The sequence below is a fragment of the Porites lutea genome, chromosome 9 (assembly GCF_958299795.1).
Source record: "Porites lutea chromosome 9, jaPorLute2.1, whole genome shotgun sequence".
Taxonomy (NCBI): domain Eukaryota; kingdom Metazoa; phylum Cnidaria; class Anthozoa; order Scleractinia; family Poritidae; genus Porites; species Porites lutea.
In genome coordinates this window covers 20,527,222-20,551,690 of record NC_133209.1, presented here as the reverse complement: position 1 = coordinate 20,551,690, position 24,469 = coordinate 20,527,222, and the positions used below count along the sequence as shown (strand labels likewise).

The window sequence follows — 24,469 nt, the reverse complement described above, 5'->3', positions numbered from 1 at the left end:
AGTCCTAATTTTGGCTTATGGGCATGCGCGAAAAACAAAAAAAAACCTGCTTAATTACATCCAATGAGCAGAGAATTATGCCTTAATGTTAGAAATCTCTTTTTTAGCCATTATAATGCTAACTGACCTAAAAACGGCTTATATAGGAAGATTTGGTCCAAAATCTGGTTTTTCCCTGAAAACTTGAATGACGTCAATAGGTTAACACACGTTGCCAATTTGTTTGAAATTGACCATTTTCGAATTTACTAAATTCAGCATGAAGCAAGTTTTTAAACTAAAACAAAGCGGGATCGGGGCTGGGGTTCGGGTTCTATCTTTTTTTAAAAAAAAAAGAATGCGGTTTTAGGGTTTGGGTGTTAGTGTCAACCCTAACCTTAACCCTAAAACGGCATTTTGTTAAAAAAAAAAGTAGACCCCGGCCCTGCGTTTCACTGACACCCGAAAAAAGCAATCTCCATGTTGATGTGAACAGGTCAATCTGTGTTGCATTCATTTCTAAGGAACTGAAAAATTAAACAGCAATCAAGGTCGCAAATAATTCCTCTGCTACCTGTGGCGCAATTAACATTGGGCAATATTGTTTTTTTTTTGTTTTAATCAAATGAAGTAAAAATGTGCTTTGTTATATCCGCTTCTCAGGTAACATTACATATTAATTTCTTATATCTATCCAAGCTCTTTGTTTGTTTGTTTTTCAAAAAAAATATCAACTAAGATTTGGCAACGTAGATAGCCTCTACTTGAAACAGAAACCAAACACTTGTAAAATAAACTTAATATGTTTTGTAAAGAAGAAAAGACACAGAACTTTAATGCAAAATGACAATTTTGGGACAAATGACCCGGAACATTAAGGAGATGACTAAGCTTTATTTAGCTGCAGCAAAAAGATAGCTTCTATCAAACTCAGTTACCATATCGCCGTCAGTAAAAGGCTTGCATCACAATTTTAAAAGATAAACTTATAGAGCTATTTTAATAGTTGCCGAGTCAACTCGAAAATTGTTTATTTTTCGGACAATCTCTCAGCCGCGGGCATTATCCTCCGCTATACCAGCCGCCAGAAGGGGTTTATTAACTAAATAACCCGCCATACCATGATTTGTAGAGATATTTCGCATAAATACCACAAGTGATATTTCGAAATTGTTATACGTAATTTCACGAGCCGTTAGGGGAGTGAAATTTGAGACAATTTTGAAATATCACGAGTGGCATTTTTCCCAAATATGACGTAAAAATCATGCTATTATTTGTTTATACCACTACCCGCAAAAGGTTTGTAATTTTCACATGAAGGTATTTCAAATTAAGCTGAAATACCACTGCTCTAAGCCAATCAAATTGCAGAAATTTATTACAAATACTAATATTTAACACTGGATAAAATGAATAGCAGTCAGAAAGGAGAATTGCTAATCAGATCTTGGGAGTTAAACGGTTAATAAAGGTCGGTCGCTCAATGGAGGTTCAAATGGTTCTAGCTTTCGTTTCAGGTAATTTGTCCTCATAACACTCAAATAGATGGCCCGTTGCAGAAGTAGTTCGACAGGTCAGGCAGCAAGTTAGGTTGTGGCATGAACTGTGCATGACTTCATTGTGCCTAATACAGAATCTCGGCCTTCAAATAGAGCGAATCCAGATCCCGTAAAACTTTTGGGAAGCCTCTCTTTTTATTGAATAAGAAATCATTGGGGAACTAAAAGAACTGATCACGACAGAGCTTGTTGTGTTTCCCTTTGCCAGCTACATATATCATTGTGCTCTTGATGATGTATGTTAGGTTGACAATAAACAACAAAGGTATACACTAAAAAAATAGAATAAATGTAAAAAAAAAAAAAAGAGAGAGAGAGAATAAAAGCAAAAAATGAAACAGAAGAGAAAAGGAAAGGAATTGCACAGTAATGCTCACAAGTAGGTCGACTGGTTTTTCAGAAGCTAAATTAATACAATTAGTCATTTCCTTAATAATGTTCAGGATCATTTGCCTCGTAATTGTCGAATAAATTTCATAGATTTCTTATGTGTAGTTTTCATATTCTGAACCGTATCGATGGTTAAGTTTCTTCAATTCGAAAATTTTAATTTCGCAATATATACATTACGTGATAATAGGGAGTTTAAACTACGACGACGGCCACAACGACGACTTCAAAACAACAATAGGTTTTAATGACCAAAACAACAGCTCTGCACGACTACGACGTGAAACCTACTAATTTGACGTTTTATGGAGGACGTTGACATACGACGACGAATTTTCCTTCATCTTTTTTAACCTTAATAAAATCCTCAAGAATTCAACTCCAGGAAAAGTCGCCTGCAGTTGACATATTGAGCGGGTCCAGGAGCGGGTCTAGTAGACGCGATTAAGTTTGAAAGAACGCAAATTCATTGTTTTACCGACGTTTTCAGTACCGTCGTCGTCGTCCTTGCTTAAGGTCCCTATTAAACTCGATGACGACAGCAAAAAAATGTCTAACGTTTTGGCGTCCGCTGTTGTCGTTTTGGATCTTACCACTGGTACCTCATTTAGCGAACTTTGACCAATTCTGATAGAATTACGGACAAAAAACAAGCAACATTTGGGAAAAATTCGCTCTCTTAGATGTCAACTCTCAAGGCAGTTGTTATAACTGTTGGACGGAGACGTTGATGCTTGTATTACTTTTTAACTTGTGGATTACGCTTAGCGTAAGGAACAAGTTATTGTAGGCACTGCGATATGCAAATGTGTCACTCGGATGTAGACACCGTTCGTAATTAGTCGGCTCCGAACGTAAGCGTCCGATGTCAAAACGACAACTGTCGTAGATCGATCGTTCCCGTTCTGCGATCAAGAAGTGCTGAGCGTGCATTGTGCCCAGAGCTTTTGATGTTATGATTTTGCACCTTTCACAGGACGACAAGTTGTCTTCATGTGGACTTTGGATGTTTCAAATTAGCACTTTAGCCAACTGTGAGACAGAAGTTTATGAACTTTTGAAGCTTTTTGACTCGTCAGGCGATAAACATGACGAAAAGATCAGCAATTGCTCTTCGACTCCCAAGCTGGCACAAGCTTAAAATTCTGCCATGAGTCTGACGATTTTTTAACTTTTCTCATGACCAGACTCTCAATCTCATGGTTTTTAGTGAAATATCATTCTGAAACAAAATGTTTCTTTGTTCCACAAAAACGGGCATGTTTACTGTCTCTAAACCGTGATTCTCCTCATGTTTGTAAACGCCGAGAATTGGAACCTGTACAACGCCGTCAGCAAAAGACTTCGCGACGGTTTTACATGACACTTGTCGGCTTTATGTTCTTCAAATGCGACGAAATGAGTTAAAGTACGGCTTTAACTGTCAAAACCATGCTTGTTTTCCTCGAATATATATCTTTTAATTCTTCATAAATAAAACTCTACCGGCTTCAAACAGCGTCGACCGGCAGAATTTAGTAGGCAAGAGTGTTAAAGATGATAAATTTAACGGAAGTCTTCAATATTACAGTTGACTCCCGATAACTCGAACCCTGGCTAACTCGAACCAAAATCGATTTCCCTGGCATTTCCGTTATGCATTTACTATAATTTTACCTTCGGTAACTCGAACCATGTTTTGAGCCCTTGAAAAGTCGGGAAAGAACTGTGTTCTGGCGTCCGAAACATTGAATTTTGAATTTCCCGTTGGCGTGTTGTACGCATATAGTTTACTAGTGGAGGCTGATATTGTTGGTTACAAATTTATGTGAGACAGCTTTACTTCTCAAAACAGTAAAATCGATGCTCTATTTAGGAATTTTTTTGTTACTGCGTAATATGTTCTGATCTTTAATCTAGAAGTATCTTTCCATTTGCACTTAACATTTCTATACTAAGTGTGATTAAAATGTTCACTGTGCAGTAAAATCTGTTTTTTCCTTACTCCCGGTTATTGTTCGAGTTCCCGATAACTCGATCTCCCGATAACTCGAACTATTTTCGATTCCCTTGAAGGTTCGCGGCATCGGGATTCGACTGTAGTTGTCGTGGGGTAGAAGATAACGCCGAGGTCCGGGTTTCGACTCTCGCCGTTGAAAACTTTCTTTTTTTTTGTTTCTTGTCCTCGTAGAACATATTTTCATTTTAAATATACCGGTAGACCAAGACCGATAATGGCTCTTGGGTAGACTAATTGCAGGTTCATTATCAGCTTCCATTTCTAAAATACAGTAATAAATAATCCACAACTAAGCCTTAGACACCTTCTGATTATTATCTATAATGAATGTTGCCTATCCAACAATACAGCAGTTTTTGACCGTCACTTAAGTACTGTTAATAAAGATTTGATAGTAAGCGACCTTCATGTCGTCAAAGCAGCATGACTACAAAGGAAGTTTAAGAAAATTGTTTTGAATTTAAATTGACAGCAAGCACCAACTCGGTTATCCCGCCCAAGGTGTAATAAAGAGGTTTGCACTTAACACTATCACGCTAAATATTCGTGGTGATAAGACCAACTGTTCTAGAACTGAACTAGGAAAATCACGCACAGCCATTGCTTTTTTTAATTTTCATTGGTCTGTTCACCCAAAATTGTCGATTTAAACTAATCTTCTGTGTCTTATTGATTGTCAGTTGTTAAACGTAAGTTTGTTTTCCTATGAGCTGGATTCAGCTGTTTGGCTGTCTATGTTGCCAGCCCGCAATATAGAACAAACAATGAAATGTTATGTAGCTTAGAAGCCGATATAATGAAACATATATAATTTTTGATGACTTGATCCCAACCACAATATTTCCCAACGTAATTGCAGTACGTACATGTAATAATTTCGTTGACGCAAAGAGGGTTGGACAAACAAATTTATTACTCTCCTTATAGCAGATTCAATTAAAAAGCAAAAAAGTTCTGAAGATTTTTAGATTAAAAAGAAAAAAACGCTAAGATGTTTCTTCAACGCATTACTTTCTATTGAACTAAAACAAGGCTATCTATTTACTGGCGCATTGTGGACGATCAAAATCATATATATCTATTAAAAATTAGGCCTCTCAGAAAATGTACTTGACACACAGATATAATAACACATATTCCAGTTCATATAATTTAATATGTGTAAAGAGCGTGAGTGAAAAACGACGTTGACGTCCACAGACAAGAGCCGCCTGACCGCTTTTGCGGAAGCTAAACTACGCTTCGTCATTTCCGTAATAAAACCTTTTTTGGCCCTGTCATCAACATTATTGCGTAACGTACACTTATGATATCAATATTGCGAAATTAACAGCTATGAATACCTTTATCTTGAAGATCGATACGGTTCAGGATATGAGAACCACACGTAAGACATGTATTATATTTATTCGACAATCACGAGGTAAATGATCCTGAACATTAACTCTTTGACGTCGGCTTGGTCCATATGGACCGACCCATGGATATTATCCTACCTTGACCCAATTAGTTTCCCATTTAATCTATTTAGATGGTAGACAGCAAAAGCAGCGAGAATAAATCTTTCCACTGGTACCTCATTTAGCAAATTTGGACAAATCCTGACCAAGTTACAGACAAAAAACAAGCAACATCAGTGTGGGGAAAAAATCCACACACCTACTACTCTTTGCAGCTAGATTATATTTGTCCCATTTTCGAAAAGAAGCCAGCTATAATTCTATGTGGAAGAAAGACGATAAAGTGGGCAACAAAAGTGGTTATAAAAAGAAAGCTACTGCAAAGGGAAAAAGAAGAGAGTAAGAAAAAAGATTGAAATAGATTCACGAGAAAAGTCCAAATTTTGGCTTATGGGCATGCGCGAAAGACAAAACAAAAACCTGCTTAACTACATCAAATGAGCGGAAAATTATGCCTTAATGTTGGAAATCTCTTTTTTAGCCATTCCAATGCCAACTGACCTAAAAACGGTTTAAAAAGGAAGATTTGGTCCAAAGTCCGGTTTTTCCAAAAAAAACTTGAATGAGTGCAAAGGGTTAACACGCGTTACCAATTTGTTTGAAATTGACCCTTTTCGAATTTACTAAATTTAGCATGAACCAGGTTTGTAAACTAAAGAAAAGAGTGGGTGTCAGTAAAACGCGGGGAAGGGCCGGTACCGGGGCCAGGGTTTGGGGTCTATCTTTTTTCTTTTTTTTAAAGAATGTTGTTTCAGGGTTAGGGTTAGGATTGCACATAACTCCTTTGCTACCTGTGGTGCAATTAATTAACACTGGGCAATATTGTTTTTTTTTTTTTAAATCAAATGAACTAAAAAAGTGCTTTGATATATCAGCTTCTCAGATAACATTACTCCACATTTCTTCTATCTATCCAAGCTCTTTGTTTGTTTTTCAAAAAAATATTGATTATGATTTGGCAACGTAGACAGCCTCTACTTGAAACATAGAAACCAAACACTTGTAAAATAAACTTATGTTTGCTAACCAACAAGACACGAACTTTAATGCTGATTGACAAGTTTGGGACAAATGACTCGGAACATTAGGGAGACGACTAAGCTTAATTTAGCTACCGCAAAATGATAGCTGCTATCAAACTCGGTTACCATATCGCCGTCTTGTAATACAATGAATTTTAAAAGGAAAACGTATTTCTACCGGAATCGTTGTGTACCTTTAATAGCTCATTAACCTAAAAATGAGGTCATTATTTTTCGGAAGCTATTTGCCGAGTCATCTGCTGTCGACAAAGCGCAGTCACCCGATACAAGCTATATAAGGACTTCTAAAGGACGTTGTTGATTGCTCCTACAGTATCCTGCTCACACATACAATCCGATTTCAACTCGTCTTTAGTGAGTAATCTGGGCCACCAGGTATTTCAGTGATTGTGCCTGATATTTTTTTGTGTTAACTGTAAAACAAATTAAAGCGGTTTGTGTTTTTCTCCGTCTTTGGAGATACAGAATATGCGTTATCATATCACTTTTTGACACTAAACTGCATGTAAAACATTAACGTGCTTTCTGTCATGTGTAGTTGCGATGAAGTCTGTCTTAATACTGACGTTGGCTTTTATGGCGTGTTTCTTCCTTGAACCGGTAAGTAGTAGTTGTGTTTTTAAAGAAACTACGGAAGCATTAGCATGTTAAAATTTACTCTAAATTATACTGAACAGGCATTTAAGGTGGCCCGAACCTATTTATGAGCACATTCGTGATGATTTTGAATCGCGTTTTTCGGCGGGAATGGTTTGTGGGGGGAGGGGGGGGAACAGGGGGGTGACAACCTCCCGCTTCCCGTACCCCGTTCTCCCGCCTCCCTTACCTTTTTGTTCCTTTGTCTCCCGACTCCCGCCCTTTACTGTATTTTTCCCGTCATCATGTAAATTAAAAAGATCAGAAGCCCGGGTTTAGTGTTAAAGCTGTAGGGTAATTTGCCAAAGATGAAAATTGTTACAAGTCAGTTTTCTTAGTTTAACTGAGTTTTCACTAACCTGGTTATCTAGGTTTGACCACCGCTTCTGACATCCCACTACAGCGACAATAGTCTCAGTCCACTGTGCAGTGTAATAGCTATTGCAGTTATCAAAGATGCATTAACATGCATTTAGGAATCCCGAAATTACGGGGATCATGCCAAAATGAAGTCGAAGGGCCAGACGTTACGGTAGAGTTCAGTACTCCTGTCTAGTTCCAAGCGTCTAATTGTACTAATTGCATATCCACCGCGGTTAGTTTTCGTTATTTTTCGTAAGTAGTCGTAAGCTATAAAAACTGACTTCAACGAGACAATAATTGCATGTTCGTTAACCGTTTGCATTTTAAGAAATAAGCGTTGACAGGCCAAACACGACTCATAAGCTCGTGATAATGTGAAACGTGACCTTGAGAGTCTGCTTGAACAGTGGTTCCCTTTTTTTTTTCTCTCGCGCGAAGGTTACTAGCACTACACAGTGCAAGACGTGTAGCATTCTAAACTTTGACTGAGTAAATCGTGGTTTTGCCGCACTAAGTCTTATATTTAGAGGTCATGAAGCAGGTTTGTTACATGCATAATGAGTAATCATTTCGTGTGGTTTATGCTTCTGTACTGGGTGTCCCTGACGTGTACATGTGTCACGCCACCTCATTCATGAGGACTCGTGACCTATGATGTAACCGACTTGGAAAGGTTTCCAATTTCACCGGAAGTAATGCTCTTTTTTCTATCCCGAGTGCGATTTTACGTTTTTTGACTTTTCTCGCATTAAAATTTTGATTTAGGGCCTCGGAGAACGTTAAATGGAAGTCAAGAAACGTTGTTGGGTTCGTTTCTTTGACTGGATGATGAGCAGTAACAATTAACGAAAGCTTGCCTTTTGGAATTTCTCTCCCGCTTCCCGCCATCATAGAGATCCCGCTTCCCGCCCTTTCTTCTCCCGTCTCCCGTCTCCCTCCCGCCCCCTGTTCTCCCGGGCTCCCGCCCCCCTGTCCCTCTCCACTGGTTTAACCGATTTCTACGATTTTTGGCATCCTTAATAAAGAATGTTGCAACTTTAAGAAAATGTTATTTATATTCTTGTACGTATAAGAACGTTTGAGATATCGGCATATGTTTAAACCGCATTTTTACACAAAAAGTCAATAACTAGGAAAATCTACAACAGATTTTTCTCCAACTTCAGCAAATGAGTGCCAGAACTCTCTAGTCTTATATCTGCAAGTTTTGAAGTCAATCGTGACTGTAGAACTCGCTGCACAGAATGCTGGCCAAATTTAACCTTAAAATGCAACGTTAACACATTTGTGAAAGTTGACGGACAAATAGAGGAAGAGTGCCGACAGATCTCCTATCTGCAAAGGTATTCTTGCCCAAAGCTTTATTGCAAGACACTGAGTTATCAGACACCTACGGCGAAGACAGTTCGCCATACAAGAAGAACAACTTTATGCTGAATGCGGGGCAAGATTAAAGAACTTCCAATCATCAAACTTACTTTGTATTTGTCTCTCTCTTTTCGAAACCAACCTTAACAAAGCAAAAATATAATATCTACGAGAAAACTCTCAACACTTTTTAGCGTCCCACGAGGTTTCCATTTTGAGGAGAAATAAAGCCACCAACTCCAGTACTTCTAAACATCCATTTTTCAGCTGCACTGAAAGCCTTTGTACTTGGTAATTTATTGAAGCTTTTTAGAGGGTCTGAATGGGGGGGGGGGGGGGGGGGGTCCACTTGTCGGTTGTCAGTTAAAATTCAGTTACTTTGTCGGTAGTCGGTTAAAATTTTCGATCTTTGTCGGTAGTCGGTTAAACTTTTTGATTTTTGTCGGTTGTTGAAAAATAAGTAAAAACGCTTGTTAATTATTAATATTTTTTAGGTATTTCACCCAGTTTCAAGACTTAAAAACTTGTAAGAATGTATCATTTGATTGCACTTTAACTTCATTAACTCTTGTTTGTTTATGCAACATGATGGTTTATGTCACCATTGTTTGCTAAATGAATGTCATGAGCACTGATAAAATCACCAAACCTTTTGCTGTAAATGCGAACTTGGTTTCCCTGTCGACTACAGGGCACAGTAGCCTTTTGGATACCTAAATTATTCTTAGGGAAAAACTGCAAGGGGTGACAGGCTGCACATCTATACCTTTAATGTTTTGGCTCTAACAAGCATGTCCTTTGCCATATTTTCCTTTCTCAAAGAAATAACACTTTAACCCTCGGACGTACAAGGGGTGGGGGGGGGGGGGTGGATGCCACCCCCCTTAGGTTTTTCTGGGATATTTCCAAGGGGATAAAACATTAGCACCTAACGTTTTTAGTAGATGGTCGTTTATCCCTCGCACGCATTTTGAGACAAGTTCAGTGATGATCAGTTTTTTATGCCTAACAGGCCAGAGCCCCGATTTTAAGTACTAGGCGACTTTGAAAGACGCGTGCCTCACATATTTGTGGCGGATTAGAATGCCGGCTTGGTCAGAGGCCCTTTGTTTAAAAAATGGCGGGATACTCGCAGCTTAAGGCAAGCATGTGCCTTGTAGCTGTCAACATAATGCTTTTTAATTACATTCTGTCATAATTAACAAAACCCGATCCATGTTTGATTGAAAGTAATTGTACAAATCTGGTACCAGACAAACCGCTTTTAAAAAACAAAACAACAAAACAAGTTTATGGTTATTTCTCATTAATTTCACTTATCAAAACAAATATTTAATTTTATCAGTATTCCCGTTTCTTTCAAAACATCCTTCATTTCCGGGCGTTTCACTGTAGTCAATGAAAGACACGTTTTATCGGCCTTCTTTTACGCGGGAATATCAAAATTTCTATCTTTCAAAACGCGATGAACCAAAGCTCGCAGGGTACCAAGGCGCCAAAGGCCAAAACTATCAAGTTTTGGTACAGCGAGAGGCAGCTAGTTTCTGTACCCAAAGGTTAGTGCATGGACAGGCTATCGAAAGAAAATAAAAGGGATGCTTGCCCAATGGATAGTAGGCCTAACTACGCAAATAAATGTCTTATTGCATCCTTATCTGCGAGGTTAGTACTAAATTTACACTCTAGAATACATTACACAACTCAATCAGCAACACTTTGCAAGTAGAACTGGCGATCAGTGTGGGCAATTGATATTTCTAAGGGACGTCCGTCGCACAAAAGCTTAACGCGCGGGGGTTTTTAGTCAATGACTGACATAAGAGTTTCCTCACAATTGACCCAGTTAGAGTGCGATAATGTGCGCGTGAACTTTGCCTACAACTGGCAATAAGCTGAATAAACCGGAAGCTGAACACCATCAATAAGTTACTAAATTTCATCGCTCAGGTTTTTTTTCTTTTTTTTTCAAGTACCGGAGGGGTTTTTCGCGCATTCTGTTACGCAGTTTGGCAGTGATATACCGAGCATCAGACAGGTAACGCGCCGAAGCCACCATTTCACTCTTCTTCTACCAAACAGTTTTTCTGCAATGGTCTTAGTACTGGTCCCGTTGCCGAAACCTTGCACGAGCAAGACACGGTAATCGAGAGTCGAGAATCGAGAATCGATATTGTACTCGGGACAAGAAAAGGTCTTCGTCCAAGGAACAACTGATGCAATGCAAGAGCTTCAAGCTGCTGAGAATCGCCAATTCTGGATTACAAGCAGTGAAGAAACTCCTGAGAAGCGTCCAAATTATAAAGAAAAATTTGGAGGCCAGTCAGCCACGGAGATTGTCGCACCACGCATAAAGTAGAATAAATTTGTTAGCCTGGTCTTGTCTTTGCCACAAATCACGTAAAACTATAAAGAAGGTACCACTATGAACTCTGGAAAATGAAAATTCAATAATACTATAGTTGATGACTGACAGTTTAAAAGAGAGACAACCTTCACCTCAGAATCTTGGGCGCGCCGCCTGTAAGCTCTGAGGGAGAGGGAAGCCCCATAATTTGGCCTATTTCAAGAACAAATGACACTACAAAAATAACCTACAATTATAATTTCAAAAGGGAGACTACCATCACCTCAGAAACTTGGGCGCGCCGCCTGTAAGCTCTGAGGGAGAGGGTAGCCCCATAATTTGGCCTATTTCAAAACAAATGTCGGTACAAAGATGACCTACAATAATAATTTTGATAATGACCGACATTTCAAAAGAGAGACTACCATCACCTCAGAATCTTGGGCGCGCCGCCTGTAAGCTCTGAGGGAGAGGGTAGCCCCATAATTTGGCCTATTTCAGAAACAAATAACAATACAAAAATAACCTAAGATAATAATTTGGATAAATGACCGACATTTCAAAAGAGAGACTACCATCACCTCAGAATCTTGGGTGCGCCGCCTGTAAGCTCTGAGGGAGAGGGTAGCCCCATAATTTGACCTATTTCAGAAACAAATGACAGTATAAAGATGACCTACAAAAAAATTTGGATAATGACCGACATTTCAAAAGAGAGACTACCATCACCTCAGAATCTTGGGCGCGCCGCCTGTAAGCACTGAGGGAGAGGGTAGCCCCATAATTTGGCCTATTTCAGAAACAAATGACAGTATAAAGATGGCCTACAAAAATTATTTGGATTATGACCGACATTTCAAAAGAAAGACTACCATCACCTCAGAATCTTGGGCGCGCCGCCTGTAAGCTCTGAGGGAGAGGGTAGCCCCATAATTTGGCCTATTAAGTAAAAAAGGTAACCTGTAATAATAACTTTTGGATTATAATTGACATTTCAAGGAGGCTAAAATGACTGATATAGAAACCATACTGTATCTGTGACGTTGATTATACAGATCGCCCAAGCGAACACGAAGATGTTGAACTGGAAGCTAGAATATCTGGAGTAATCCAGCATCTTGGGCTCCTGCCAGCGAATAAGATTTTGGCGGGATTTCGACAGTGCTTGGCGGGCTTTTTGGAGAGTGATTTGTCACTGGAGGCACATCGACGCTTACATCGTCTTAAGCCAGAGAAAAAAGACTTGAATCCTTCGCCGTTTGATAGAAAAGGTCGTCCATTGAATCAGATAATCGGTCTTGCTGTTCCTCAAGGAGATGTGAGGTAGAGCTCGAGCTCTCGCATTCGTTTACACTGGCGACTAAAAAATGTGCATTGTTGACGGCTTTTCTCAAATGTCAAATAGAGAAGATTTAAAAATTTCCTTGGTCAGGGTCTTTTCCACGCAGAGTTCCTTCCAAACCGGAGAAAGATGTGCCAGCAGAGAGTGTATTCCTCCTTGTGGCTCCACAGTAAAAACTTGATACGCCGACTCGCCGTTTTCGCTTCGAAGGTCACCAATGTTGACACGGCATACTACTCTTGAGAGAAGTTAAATAAGCCATCGGAGCACTATTTTCTAAAAAGAAAGCACTTGAAAAGCCACTGACAGCGTATCAAGCCTATTTGAATCCAAATGCGGCGAGAAAACTGTAGTTATCAATTGCGAAGCCAGCCGCGAAGATCGACTTGGACCGTGAAATGAATTTATAATCCCAAATTGTCTGATCAAATTTCGCGTTTCCTTGAGATGTCTGGTTCGTTTAATCAGAAGTACAAAGTTCCTTGACAGGCAATGTGTCCGGCGCTCTCGAAAGGTGTCTGGAGGAATGCTTAAAACTAATTACGAAAGTAACGCTTGTCTGTTATTGGAAACCGATCTGCGGTGGTTGCTGTGGAGATTAGGCCTCCTCCTGCGCGCACTAAAATCGGGGCTCTGGCCTGTTATGAGTTACGAGGTATGTTGGTATTACGTAATAAGTAGCAGGTGTACAAGCCATTTTGAGAGAAAATGTATGCTTTTTCCAACTTTTTTCAACAATAAAAGTAAATCTTGTGGCTAAAATCATGCAAACTGCTCATTTATGTGTTATTATTCATTTCAAGCAATTATCATTTCTCGCTGTTTTAACCAGATTTCTAATTCTTGGTAAAATCCAAGATGGCGACCATTGTCGGTGACGTCACAGGCCTCCAGCAGCGCCACCGCTCATAAAATATACCTCATCTTGTTAAGAAGATCAAAGACTTTTCAGTGAAGGCAAAATCGCTTCGAAATACTGCAACATATCAAAAACTCTGAGGAGGGGCAGTGGCGGATCCAGGGGAGGGCCCCCCTTATTTTTCGACCAAAATGAGGCCCCAAGGGCCGAAAAACATTTTTTTGCAAACCGGGCCCCCCCTTATCTCAGGGTCTGGATGACCGCCCCCCCCCCCTCCCCCTTATCTGAAGGGGATCTGGATCCGCCACTGAGGGGTTCAATCTACCCTCTTTTTGTACCATGGTGGGGGATATGATTTTGCGTGTACGTCCGAGGGTTAAGTGGTTCTTTAAAACTTTGGCAAGGTAGTGTTTGGTTTTGTATGAGATTACACTTTTTCATTAAAGCTTCTTTTATAATAGACACAAAGGGCTTGTATTGTGTCACGAAAGGCAATATTTCTTTTTCTTCCTTGTTGTTTTGTTTCAGGAGCGCTGCTTTCCTTCTATGAGTTTTACTTCTAATAGCAATTGGTCTTTCAAAATTGTGTGGCTAGCCTCTGTCCATCTACCGCTTTTTGAAATCTGAAATACTTCCTTAGAGGAGTTTGTTCGTAGGATTCTCAAGGCTTCTTGTTTGTTGTCAAATCCATTTTAACAATTGGTGGGTGATAAGAGGTAAAAATGTATATACTGGAAGGTGTCCTTTTAAAATGCGTCTTTACGTCAATTAATGATATCGGCTTTTTCTCATTTTTCGTTGAATGTTGTGCCTTGGTATCCAACCGGGTCTTAAAGGATTGTCTCAGTGTCAGATATTTCGGTCGTAAATTTCACAGCCAGTAGAGCAGTAGGGTGAAGTAAGTTTACTTGTTCCGTGAATTTGAAGAAATCTACCATGTCTGGTTTACTTATGTCCCATAGGGAAAAAATACATCTATGAAGCGTTTTCGATCAGTTGGTTTAAAGACGGCTTTGCTTAAACTTTGTGTTTCAGTATATGCGGCCATGAAAATGTTCGAAAGGAAACTGCTGTTTGTGCTCATCGCGGTACCGTGGTTTTTTTTACTGATAATGCTTTCCATTAAACTGGAAAGAACTGAAAGAACTTTCGGACCGAAACAAGAAACGTTCAGTTTTTCACCTTTGTTTTTTCAATAAGATTTATAGAAAGTCGGTAGCATCTTTAAGGTGTGGCTTCTGTGATTATGATATTGGTTGTAGTATTGTACCAGTATCAACAAAAGAGAAAGTTCTTTCTGTTAGACCATCTGATGAGTCATTTATTTAAAGAGGTTACTTCCTAACGGCTAGAAAAAAAATGCAAAATGCTCTTTTTTCTGAAAACAAATATTGATAATGTCAGCCCATGTCGGTAGTCGGTTAATATTTTTCCTGTCGATAGTCGGTAATTTTTTACTCGTTTTGTCGGTAGTCAGTTATATTTTCCGCCTTTTGTCGCTGGTCGGTTAACCCCATTCACACCCTCTTTTTAGACTTGTCATCACATTCGCCCGGGAAGTTTGCCACTTGGGGATAAAGTCATAGATATGAAGAAAACAATGAAAATAGTCTTATTCTTCTTATTATTCCCAATGGAAAACTGCACCCGTGCGAATGTCATGGCAAATCTAACAAGCTTGAATAAATTGCCAAATACAACGTCACACAGGTTTTCGTTGAATCTGAAAACAGATTGGTTGAAGTACTGGAGTTGGTGGCTTTATTTCTCCTCGAGACGGGATCCTTCGGTGCCGATCAAAACTGATAGGCGATTTCAGTAGATACTTTATTTTGTTTTGTTGAGATTTTTTCCGAAAAGAGAAGGGCAAAAACACAGTATCTTTGATTAAATAGAAGTTCTTTTATCTTGCCCCGCATTCAGCCTAAAGTTGTTCTTCTTGTATTGCGAACTGTATTCGCCGTAGGTTTTTGATTACTCGGTTCATCTCTTCTTGCAATAAAGTCCAATAAAGCTTTGGGCAAGAATACCCTTGCAGATAGGAGATAGTCCGTCGGAACTCTTCCCCTATTTGTGCCTTAATTTTTCACAAATGTGTTAGCGTTGCATTTTAAGATTAAATTTGACCAGCATTTTATTTAGCGAGTTCTACGGTCACGATTGACTTTAAACTTGCGGATATAAAACTAGATTTTCTCGAGCGTTTTTATACCTACAACAAAATAAACGACATTTTTTTAAGTTGCACCATTCTTTATTAGAGAGGCCAACAATTATAGAAACCGCTTAAATCATTCCTGCCGAAAAACGCGATTCAAAAACATAACCAACGCACATATAAATAGATTCGGGCCACGTTAACACACAAGAGGGCGCAAAAAACCTTTTTTGCGGCTTGATCTTTCGAATAATTTTTGCACCGTCAACCATTTTCTTGTGTATCTTCAATCAAGGACACCCCCTTCAACTTCCTCTTTTAACGCCTGTCGTACAGCCTATTGACGGTATATCTGTTTAACGGTCTGAAACATAATATTCAGTTACTCCTTTAATTATGTTACACTGGTGAATTTAGGGTGGGCTTCTCAATATTCTGGATTCGCTACTGTGTAATTTGCCTCATTTTTGTTTTTAAACAAATATCTTTTTAGCATTCTTGAAATGACTTAGCTAAAGGTGCGTTAAATAAATTAATCTGTAACAAACATGTACAAAAGATGCAAGAAAAGCAAAACTGTAGCTAAAGATGCACCGTTAAATGACAAAAAATACACGAAGCGAAAATTGCAGAAAGGAGCAAAATAAGGCAAACTTTGTTTCATTCGCTTTTTTTTTCCTTTTTGTCTCTCTAATTCTGTTTCTGTTATTTGTTTCTGTTTTTGTTTTTTTCCCACAGGTTGAACCACTACCCTTGGGAGATATAGGTACGATTTCCTCTTCTGAGCTATTTCAAGTGTAACTTGATTAATTGGAAAACTTGGCGCGTACCTGAGTGTCAAACTTAACCTAGCGAGTGTACAGTTAGTTTACAATTTACAAACAGTAAAGAGTCCAGTTGACATGACTCTTTTGAGACCAGCACTCAAACCTTTAAGGGCCGATTGCCGACCTTGATGCAACGCGGTCGTTTGTTTTTGTTTTGAAATCGCGCTTTCGCAAATGCGCGCTATGATAGGTCGACACTCTTTCTCGCAAAAAGACAAAATAGTCAAAGCTATTCAGCTGTGGGCGCATCGGCGTTGTGTTTCACTGTTCGCCTGCGAAGCTTGTAAATAGGTATTATTTCTCATGGAAGTGGATGAGTCCATTGACATTTTAGGTTTAACAGAAAGAAACGTGAACGTCTCCGTGACATGCCGAGGTAATTGAGTGACAAAATATACACTAGCATTCAAGTTTGTAACATGTAAGCCGCCGTGAATATGCAACGAACAGTTTTTATTTTTCAGATCTGTGCCCTGGTAATAGCTTTTTAATTGTTTTCCCGGAAATGGTGAGGGAAGATGATGGTATATTATCAGTATTCCCACGGCTACCAAAAGCGTTTGATATTTGGCGCATAAAAGTCAAAACACAACTTGTTCGGGATATTTGTCGAATATTATACCTTTATAGTCTTGATAAAAGTTGTAACGATAATCGAATGTTATAAAAGCAAAGAATGCTATTCAGTAGAAAATGTACCGTGAAAATTCATGAGGTGATGGTAAACAACGCTTATAAGAATTATTTAAGCTTACATTTTTTGATACTTCGTCGCAAACGGCTCGGGTGAAAGTGTTTTGGAACAGCAGCGAGGCTGACAATTGTTTTGAAAGGATAGCTCGAGCCGTTCGAACGGATGACAATTTTCTTCAAACGGATAACCCGAGCCGTTCGAAAGGATGACAATTTCCCGAGCCTTTCGAACGGATGACAATTTTTTCCAAAGGATAGCCTGAGCGAACGGATATCAAATCTTTGGAAAACCCTTTTACAACTATGCACGGTAATTTCGTATAACACGAAATTTGCGGGACTTGTGTTGGCGGCGTGCAATGCATAAAGGTTGGCAATGGGCCTTTAAACACACGCGCCGAACGTTTTGATACGGCCAGCTTGAGTTTTTGCCGTGTATAATTTAGTAATGGGGGGGGGGGGGGGGACCAAAAAGATTTCGGAGCTTTAGGTTGACCCCCATGTCAGGAACAAGCATGCGAAATCAATTTTCTGTGCGGTTTTTCACAGATGAATCCACGGCCAGGGATAGCCAAAGACGGCGTTCCCTCGAATATTAAAAAAATAACTTCATAATTTAAATCAAACAATAAACTTGTAATCCACAAATCAATTAACTTTAGGGCACATTCATGTGACTTTAAGTGATTTTGGAGAAAAATAATTTGACAGTCCAAGAGTGAAAATTTAGAGCAAGTTAATAGTCCTATATGTACACCCAAAAATAACAATCTCGTTCAATCACAGTAGATTAGGCCTGGAAAACAAATTCTTCCCAAACAAAATTACCCAGTCGCCCACCACCTTAGTTTTATAAGGTCAATTCATAGTCTCTCCAACCACTCCGTTGGAGAGACTATACATGTACAATATCAGGTTGCAGGCTCCCAAAGTAGCTAGAAAGAATGAGATTAAACACTGGTACGCCTATGGTGCGAGCGGACGGAAGGTCGGGCGGTCGCTGTACATCACGTGATTTCCACATTTTCTAGGATGGGCTATTGGGGCTCCGCTTAAAATACAGAATTTAGCCCGTTATCAAATAAAATATCAGCAGAAAACTAAGAAAAATAGGTGACCTCAATGGGTAGAAAAATGAGCCCGCGATACAGTCAGGTGATGATGATGATGGTGGCGGATGCTCTAGTTTGACAGCTGTCAATTAACCTTCATTAGAATGGCAAGTATTCGAATTAACGGACTGTCAAGTGTGAGTAAGACATTTTAGTCCGGCTTGTAGTGGGTGCGAAATGCCAGATCGTGTTCCTTAGCGGACCTCAGCCCACGTTATTAGTTTTCTGATAGTGGTCTGCTCATTTCCCATTTTGACAGCTGTCAATTGACCTTAATTTCGCTTTCGCATATAACTTTAAACTACTGGCAGCCGACTGACAGCCCCGCCTGGCGTAGGTTCGTTTTTATGTTGAATTGGTAAGTGTATGGGCAAAACGACTGGTCTTTCATCCGAGCCCGCGAGATGGTCAAGTGATAGTTGTCAGCGGATGTCTGATTTTGACAGCTGTCAATCTAACCATACTCATACAGAAGGCTAGTTTCAAATTGTACAACATCTATTGTGACATTTGACATCGGCTTACATGAAGAGTGTGTACGGGTGGGCGGGTGGACGTAAGATACGTCATAACCAAATTTTCTCGGATGGAAAGTTTACCAAATTTTCGAGAGCTCAGCTAACAATAACGAAATAAAATAAAATAGGCTATTTAAGAGTGGTTGTCAGAGAAAACCGGGCAAAATGTTAAAAATGTCAACGGAAGGGAGTCGACAGAATAAGTTCATACTAACATCATAGATAGGTCTGGTGGAGTAATGAACAAATATACCAAACATAGGTTCTTCACTGCTCTTGTATTAGAGATACGAGCATCACTTTTTTCGACCCCCTCGGACGCCATTTTTATAAGCAAATTTTCACCATTTTCTGAAACTCACAGAACCCTCCAAATTTAACGAGCGAAGTTTATTTTTTGTATGCGATACAACACATCACAGAACTACTTTCTAAAACCATAAGATTTGTTAAGTATCCACGGACAAGACTAAAATTTTCTTATTTTATCTGACCTAAACTCAGTGTCAGCAAACGAGCAAAAAATCGGGCATTTTTGAATTGATCTACAGCACACAACTAAAACGACAGAACAACTCTGACAGCCAAATTGCAGTCTACTATCATCCATGTAACCAAAACACTAATAATCATTTTGGGCCATTGAAACAGGAAGAAATTAGAAAACTCACATTTGTTATAGTTTCCAAGCTTTTTCTTGCAAACAGGCCGATCCCTTCGTGTTTGTTTTAAGTCCTCTTCGTGAATTTTCTTTCGTATTTCCCTGTAAAGTATGCTCAGCAGCTGGAGAACATATAAAAAAGCTCGAAATACTGCCTAGGTTACATTTTCAAAGGGCAAAAAGTGATGAACGATAGGATGAAACTAGAAAATAACAAGACGACGCCATCTTGAAAATTCACCACTCAGGAGGGACTGGCACTAGTAGCTGCGTTCGATATCGAACATAAGGACAAAAATTGCAAATTTTTCACGACTCAATTGTCTCGTACTTCCCAAAAGAGACTTGAGCACATAGAAAACCAAACCTAATACAGAAATGTAACCAGAAAGCCTCGGATTCATGTAGGAAGTTCCTTTATCGAACGTTGGCTATTACGAACTATTACCAGGAGCCTATGGGCTCCTGTAATTACCAGTAAGAAAAAAAACAAAACACAAACAAACCAGCTTATCAGCGACCTAATCCAGTCTTATTTCTTCATCAGTTACTTCTTTTAGTTGAATTTAGCTTGTTTTTCTTTCAAAGGAAAAAACAAGAAGAACGCTTGATCGCAGGTTAATTGCTTCACTCCCATTTAGTGATGATCTCATCGCTATCACTTCGCATTTCCATAAGGTAATAGACTGTTGACAAGAGCTGTCAAAATAAACCATTCAAAGGGTTTACCAGATCTGGTTTTATACCGGAAGGATCCGGAAGGAGCTTTTGTTAAAAAGTACCATTACAGGGGTTCCTACGGCTCTCACTCCGTACCCCTTCCCCTCATTGTTTTTCCTGCTCACTTCTTTTTCAGTATGCTCTTTGCACGGTCCACACAAGCTAAGGCTAAGCTAAACACCACGGGTCCGGACGAATTTTGTACCTGTGCAACCCGTTTAGAGGAAACGTGCAAATTCTCCATAGATTGCAATACTGTTTGCAGCTCAAAAACTTTACGGTTCCGCGGGTCGCATGTAAAGAAAAGGCGAATCCATGCAAGTTTTTTGGCAGTTCAAAAATTTTTAAAAGGGGTCTGAGTGTTCACTCGAGTTTTGACATCTCCTACATCTCTTCGTCACTGGATTTGTCAAAAACACTCTCACTACGACGTTTAACACAAGCAGAATCCATGTTCACAGTCCTCACATTTAGAGTAATTGTTAAGGTCTTGCCTTAACTTCAGAGGAGGCACTGATGACAGAAACGGAATTTATTCATCTGCCACAGAGGTAATTTCCAACGCCATTTCGTTTGTTAATCCTTTCCAAGGCGCTGTTGCAAAAAATGCGCGCGCGAGTCACACAAGATGGCACAAAATGTGCTAAAAATAGTACATTTAATGGCTATGATATATATTTCGATGAGGTCAGCCCCATCCCTGGAAAAGGTATCCAGTTACGGTCCACTACCCCGACTTATATATATATGGCTCCTGGTAGAGTATAAAAAGTAATTTTGTGTAATTTTGCAGCGTAATTAGCGTTGCTAGATAACTCTGTCCGCCATCAGAAGCCCGTAAACCACAATTTTAAAAAAATGTATGAGTAAAGACTACACATCAATATTAATATTAATAATTGTAAAAATTCTAGTATGAGCCATTAAACTTGTTGAATGACCCTCTTCACCTTAGACACTCGTGTCAGTCAAGTGTGAATCGAAAAACCCTCTGACCTAGCAGCCCGGCTGCATCTTGCGCCCATCATCTGCCCCCAAGGGGTGAGGATCTGGCTCCTTTTTCATAGGAAATTCATAAATTGTCTACTAAAACACTGTGCAATATGGAAGCAAGGCCAATTTAAGCAGTTAAAACTGCTCAGATATCTCAGAATTGGAAGAAAACTAGTAAGAAGAATTGCTCAGAAATTACGCAAGAAGTTGCTTGAAACGAAAAAAGTTGCTCGAAATACTACAAGTTGCCAAAAAGTTGGCGAGCAACTTGTGGAAAGCTCTAGGGAGAAGGGGGAGGGGGGGGGGGGGAGGGGTGGGAGGCTACTCAATAAAGCTTTGTTCGGAGAGGCTTCGCCCCGAGGTCCAGTCCCTTACCCTTAAATATACTATTTTTGACAAAAAGTACCCCTTTCGTGTATCTTCCATTAAAAAGTTGTACTCTTTATATCTGCTTCGTGAGAATAAATCGGTAAGAAAGGAGGTCTTCCGGTAATTTTCGAGTAACGTTAACATGTAAATGATATTGCCATAAGGCGTGTTTCTTCGAAGTATTTTAATAATAGGCTCTTTAAAATACTTAATGAAAGATTTTCCTCTCCTTTCACATACTTCAAGTTGTGATTTCCTAGCTACCCTTTGATACACCTGATGCTTGAAAGAGGTACCCTTCGGGCGAAGCCTTCCGGACTACGAAACTGTGCATCATGAAATCATGAACAGGAGATGAGTGGACCCTTGGACATGGACGGTGATTGAAGACTGACGCAAAAATAAATGATACAAAAAAAGAGTCCAAAGAAACGCTAAGACTTATATGGGATAACTCAAAATGAAGTGAATGAAAAGCAAATGAAGACTGAATAAAGTAATACCAATTGGTCACCTGTTCACCACACCCCATCACTCCGCCGAAAAAAAAAAACGACAACAATTGAACTAAAAGTAGTAATTGAAGAAGAAATAGGACTGTAATAGGAAGCTGATAAGCCGGTTTGTTTGTTTTCGTTTTTTATCTGTTTGGTAATTCATCACTTGTGGACAAGGCAGCTACTAGTGCCAGTCCCTCCTGAGTGGTGAATTTTCAAGATGGCGTCGTTTTGTTATTTTCTAGTTTCATCCTATCGTTCAGCACTTTTTGCCCTTGAAAATGTAACCTAGGCAGTATTTCGAGCTTTTTTATATGTCCTTCAGGTGTTAAACATACTTTACAGGGAAATACGAAAGAAAATTCACGAAGAGGACTTAAAACAAACACGAAGGGATCGGCCTGTTTGCAAGAAAAAGCTTGGAAACTATAACAAATGTGAGTTTTCTAATTTCTTCCTGTTTCAATGGCCCAAAATGATTATTAGTGTTTTGGTTACATGGATGATAGTAGACTGCAATTTGGCTGTCAGAGTTGTTCTGTCGTTTTAGTTGTGTGCTGTAGATCAATTCAAAAATGCCCGATTTTTTGCTCGTTTGCTGACACTGAGTTTAGGTCAGATAAAATAAGAAAATTTTAGTCTTGTCCGTGAATACTTAACAAATCTTATGATTTTAGAAAGTAGTTCTGTGATGTGTTGTATCGCATACAAAAAATAAACTTCGCTCGTTAAATTTGGAGGGTTCTGTGAGTTTCAGAAAATGGTGAAAATTTGCTTATAAAAATGGCGTCCGAGGGGGTCGAAAAAAGTGATGCTCGTATCTCTAATACAAGAGCAGTGAAGAACCTATGTTTGGTATATTTGTTCATTACTCCACCAGACCTATCTATGATGTTAGTATGAACTTATTCTGTCGACCCCCTTCCGTTGACATTTTTAACATTTTTCCCGGTTTTCTCTGACAACCACTCTTAAACTTATTTTAAAGCTTTAAAAATACATTATAAATGGAGCCTATAATGTGTTTCGTACGCGGCCAACTGCAGTTGCGGAGGTGTTCCTTTCAGGAGCTTCTACTGATAACTGAAACACGCAAATAAATACAGTCGACTCCCGATAATTCGAACCTTCAAGGGAAACAGAAAAAAAGTTCGAGTTATCGAGGGTAAAATTATATAAAAAATGTTCTGAAGGGAAATGAAAATTGCTTCGAGTTAGCGGGAGGTTCGAGTTATAGAGGGTTCGAGTTACCGGGAGTCGACTGTACTTGGTACCTCTATCACGAAACTAAGCAAAACTAGCTGGGAAGTGTCCATACCTCTCCCAATCTCTCAATCGCAGCTCAAAATAGTTTAGCATGCCGGTTCTTCTATGTCTTTAAAAGTACTTCAAACGATGATTTTGGTCTATGCTTTGTTTCTGTCAATCGCTTTTGTTTTCTGAAAATACACATACCATTTTTAACAATATATTGGCAGTTCTGTTTCGCATATTGCCCAGACTTCGTTCCTTGGCCAATTAGAAACAAGAACTTCAAATGCTTCTGGTATTGGACTCTGCCCTCGGTCGTTATTATCCCGTCCAGTTAGTTAGCTATTGGCTGAGTCCCCAGTGATATCGACTGCTAACTCTTATCTATTGAATTGCAGAGAACGTATTTGGCCTTTGCAAGACCCGTTGTTCTCAGCCGTTACATTGCCCAAACGGTTTTGGATGCGAAACTAATCCATGCAGTCCTGGCCTAGCATGTACGAGCTGTTGCAACATTTGCACTCTACGAATATGCGGATCCAAACACTGACGAAAGAACTCTCTAATTGCAAGCCTGTTAACCGATGGTATTCTTTGCATTTGTTTCTAAATTCCGCAGTTCCAGTGTACGAAATTTATATATTTATCATTTCATCAAAGCACTGATTCTGTTTATTTTTGTACGCTATCTTCACCGCTAGCCGCTATAACAAATGTAGATCCTTCTAGTTTTTCAGCCAAAACAATATTTTACGAAGAGGAATTACGGATACTGTAGTTTCTTTAATAAAATGCTTGATAAAATACTTTTTCTCTGACGAAGTGTTGAGACTTATATAGACTAAAAGGAAAGAGAAATAGAACGGTATAAACTATATCGCGCCCGAAGCCAATTTTGCAATCAGGACATGTAATGGAAAATACCCTATATTTCTATCATGAAAATGCTAAAGTCGAGTTCTTCTTGGACAAGTACACTTACTTCTCTCCGAGAGATTTTTGCCTCCCAATTGATTTTCTGCTAACGCCACCTCTCTAATCCCCCCTTCCCTCCCCCAGGAGAGGCACTCCCTTGGCCAAAATGGCTACGTACGGCCCAGCAGTTTCTTGTTCACTGGCGCGGGCACTTATGGGATTACCACGGACTGTATGCGGCGTGCGAGTATTATGCAATTCAAGACACTTTCCCATTGTGCATAATTCACCCCGTCTGCCCCCAAAAATTTGCTTCAGCATTGTTTACAATTTCTCTTGTGACGTATGTAGTACCAAAAGATATCTGAATGCGACGAAAGAGCATCATATAACCACGTGATAGGTCGCGG

At 39.4% G+C, this 24,469-nt stretch overlaps 1 long non-coding RNA gene across 1 annotated transcript; it reads left to right on the top strand.

The window, feature by feature from the left end:
• Nucleotides 1-6,753: 6,753 nt before the first annotated feature.
• Nucleotides 6,754-23,878, top strand: LOC140947714 (uncharacterized). The gene is made up of 4 exons (XR_012166999.1): nt 6,754-6,808; nt 6,972-7,033; nt 16,242-16,269; nt 23,543-23,878. It is a non-coding gene; the product is annotated as an uncharacterized lncRNA (long non-coding RNA).
• The last annotated feature ends 591 nt before the right edge of the window (nt 23,879-24,469 follow it).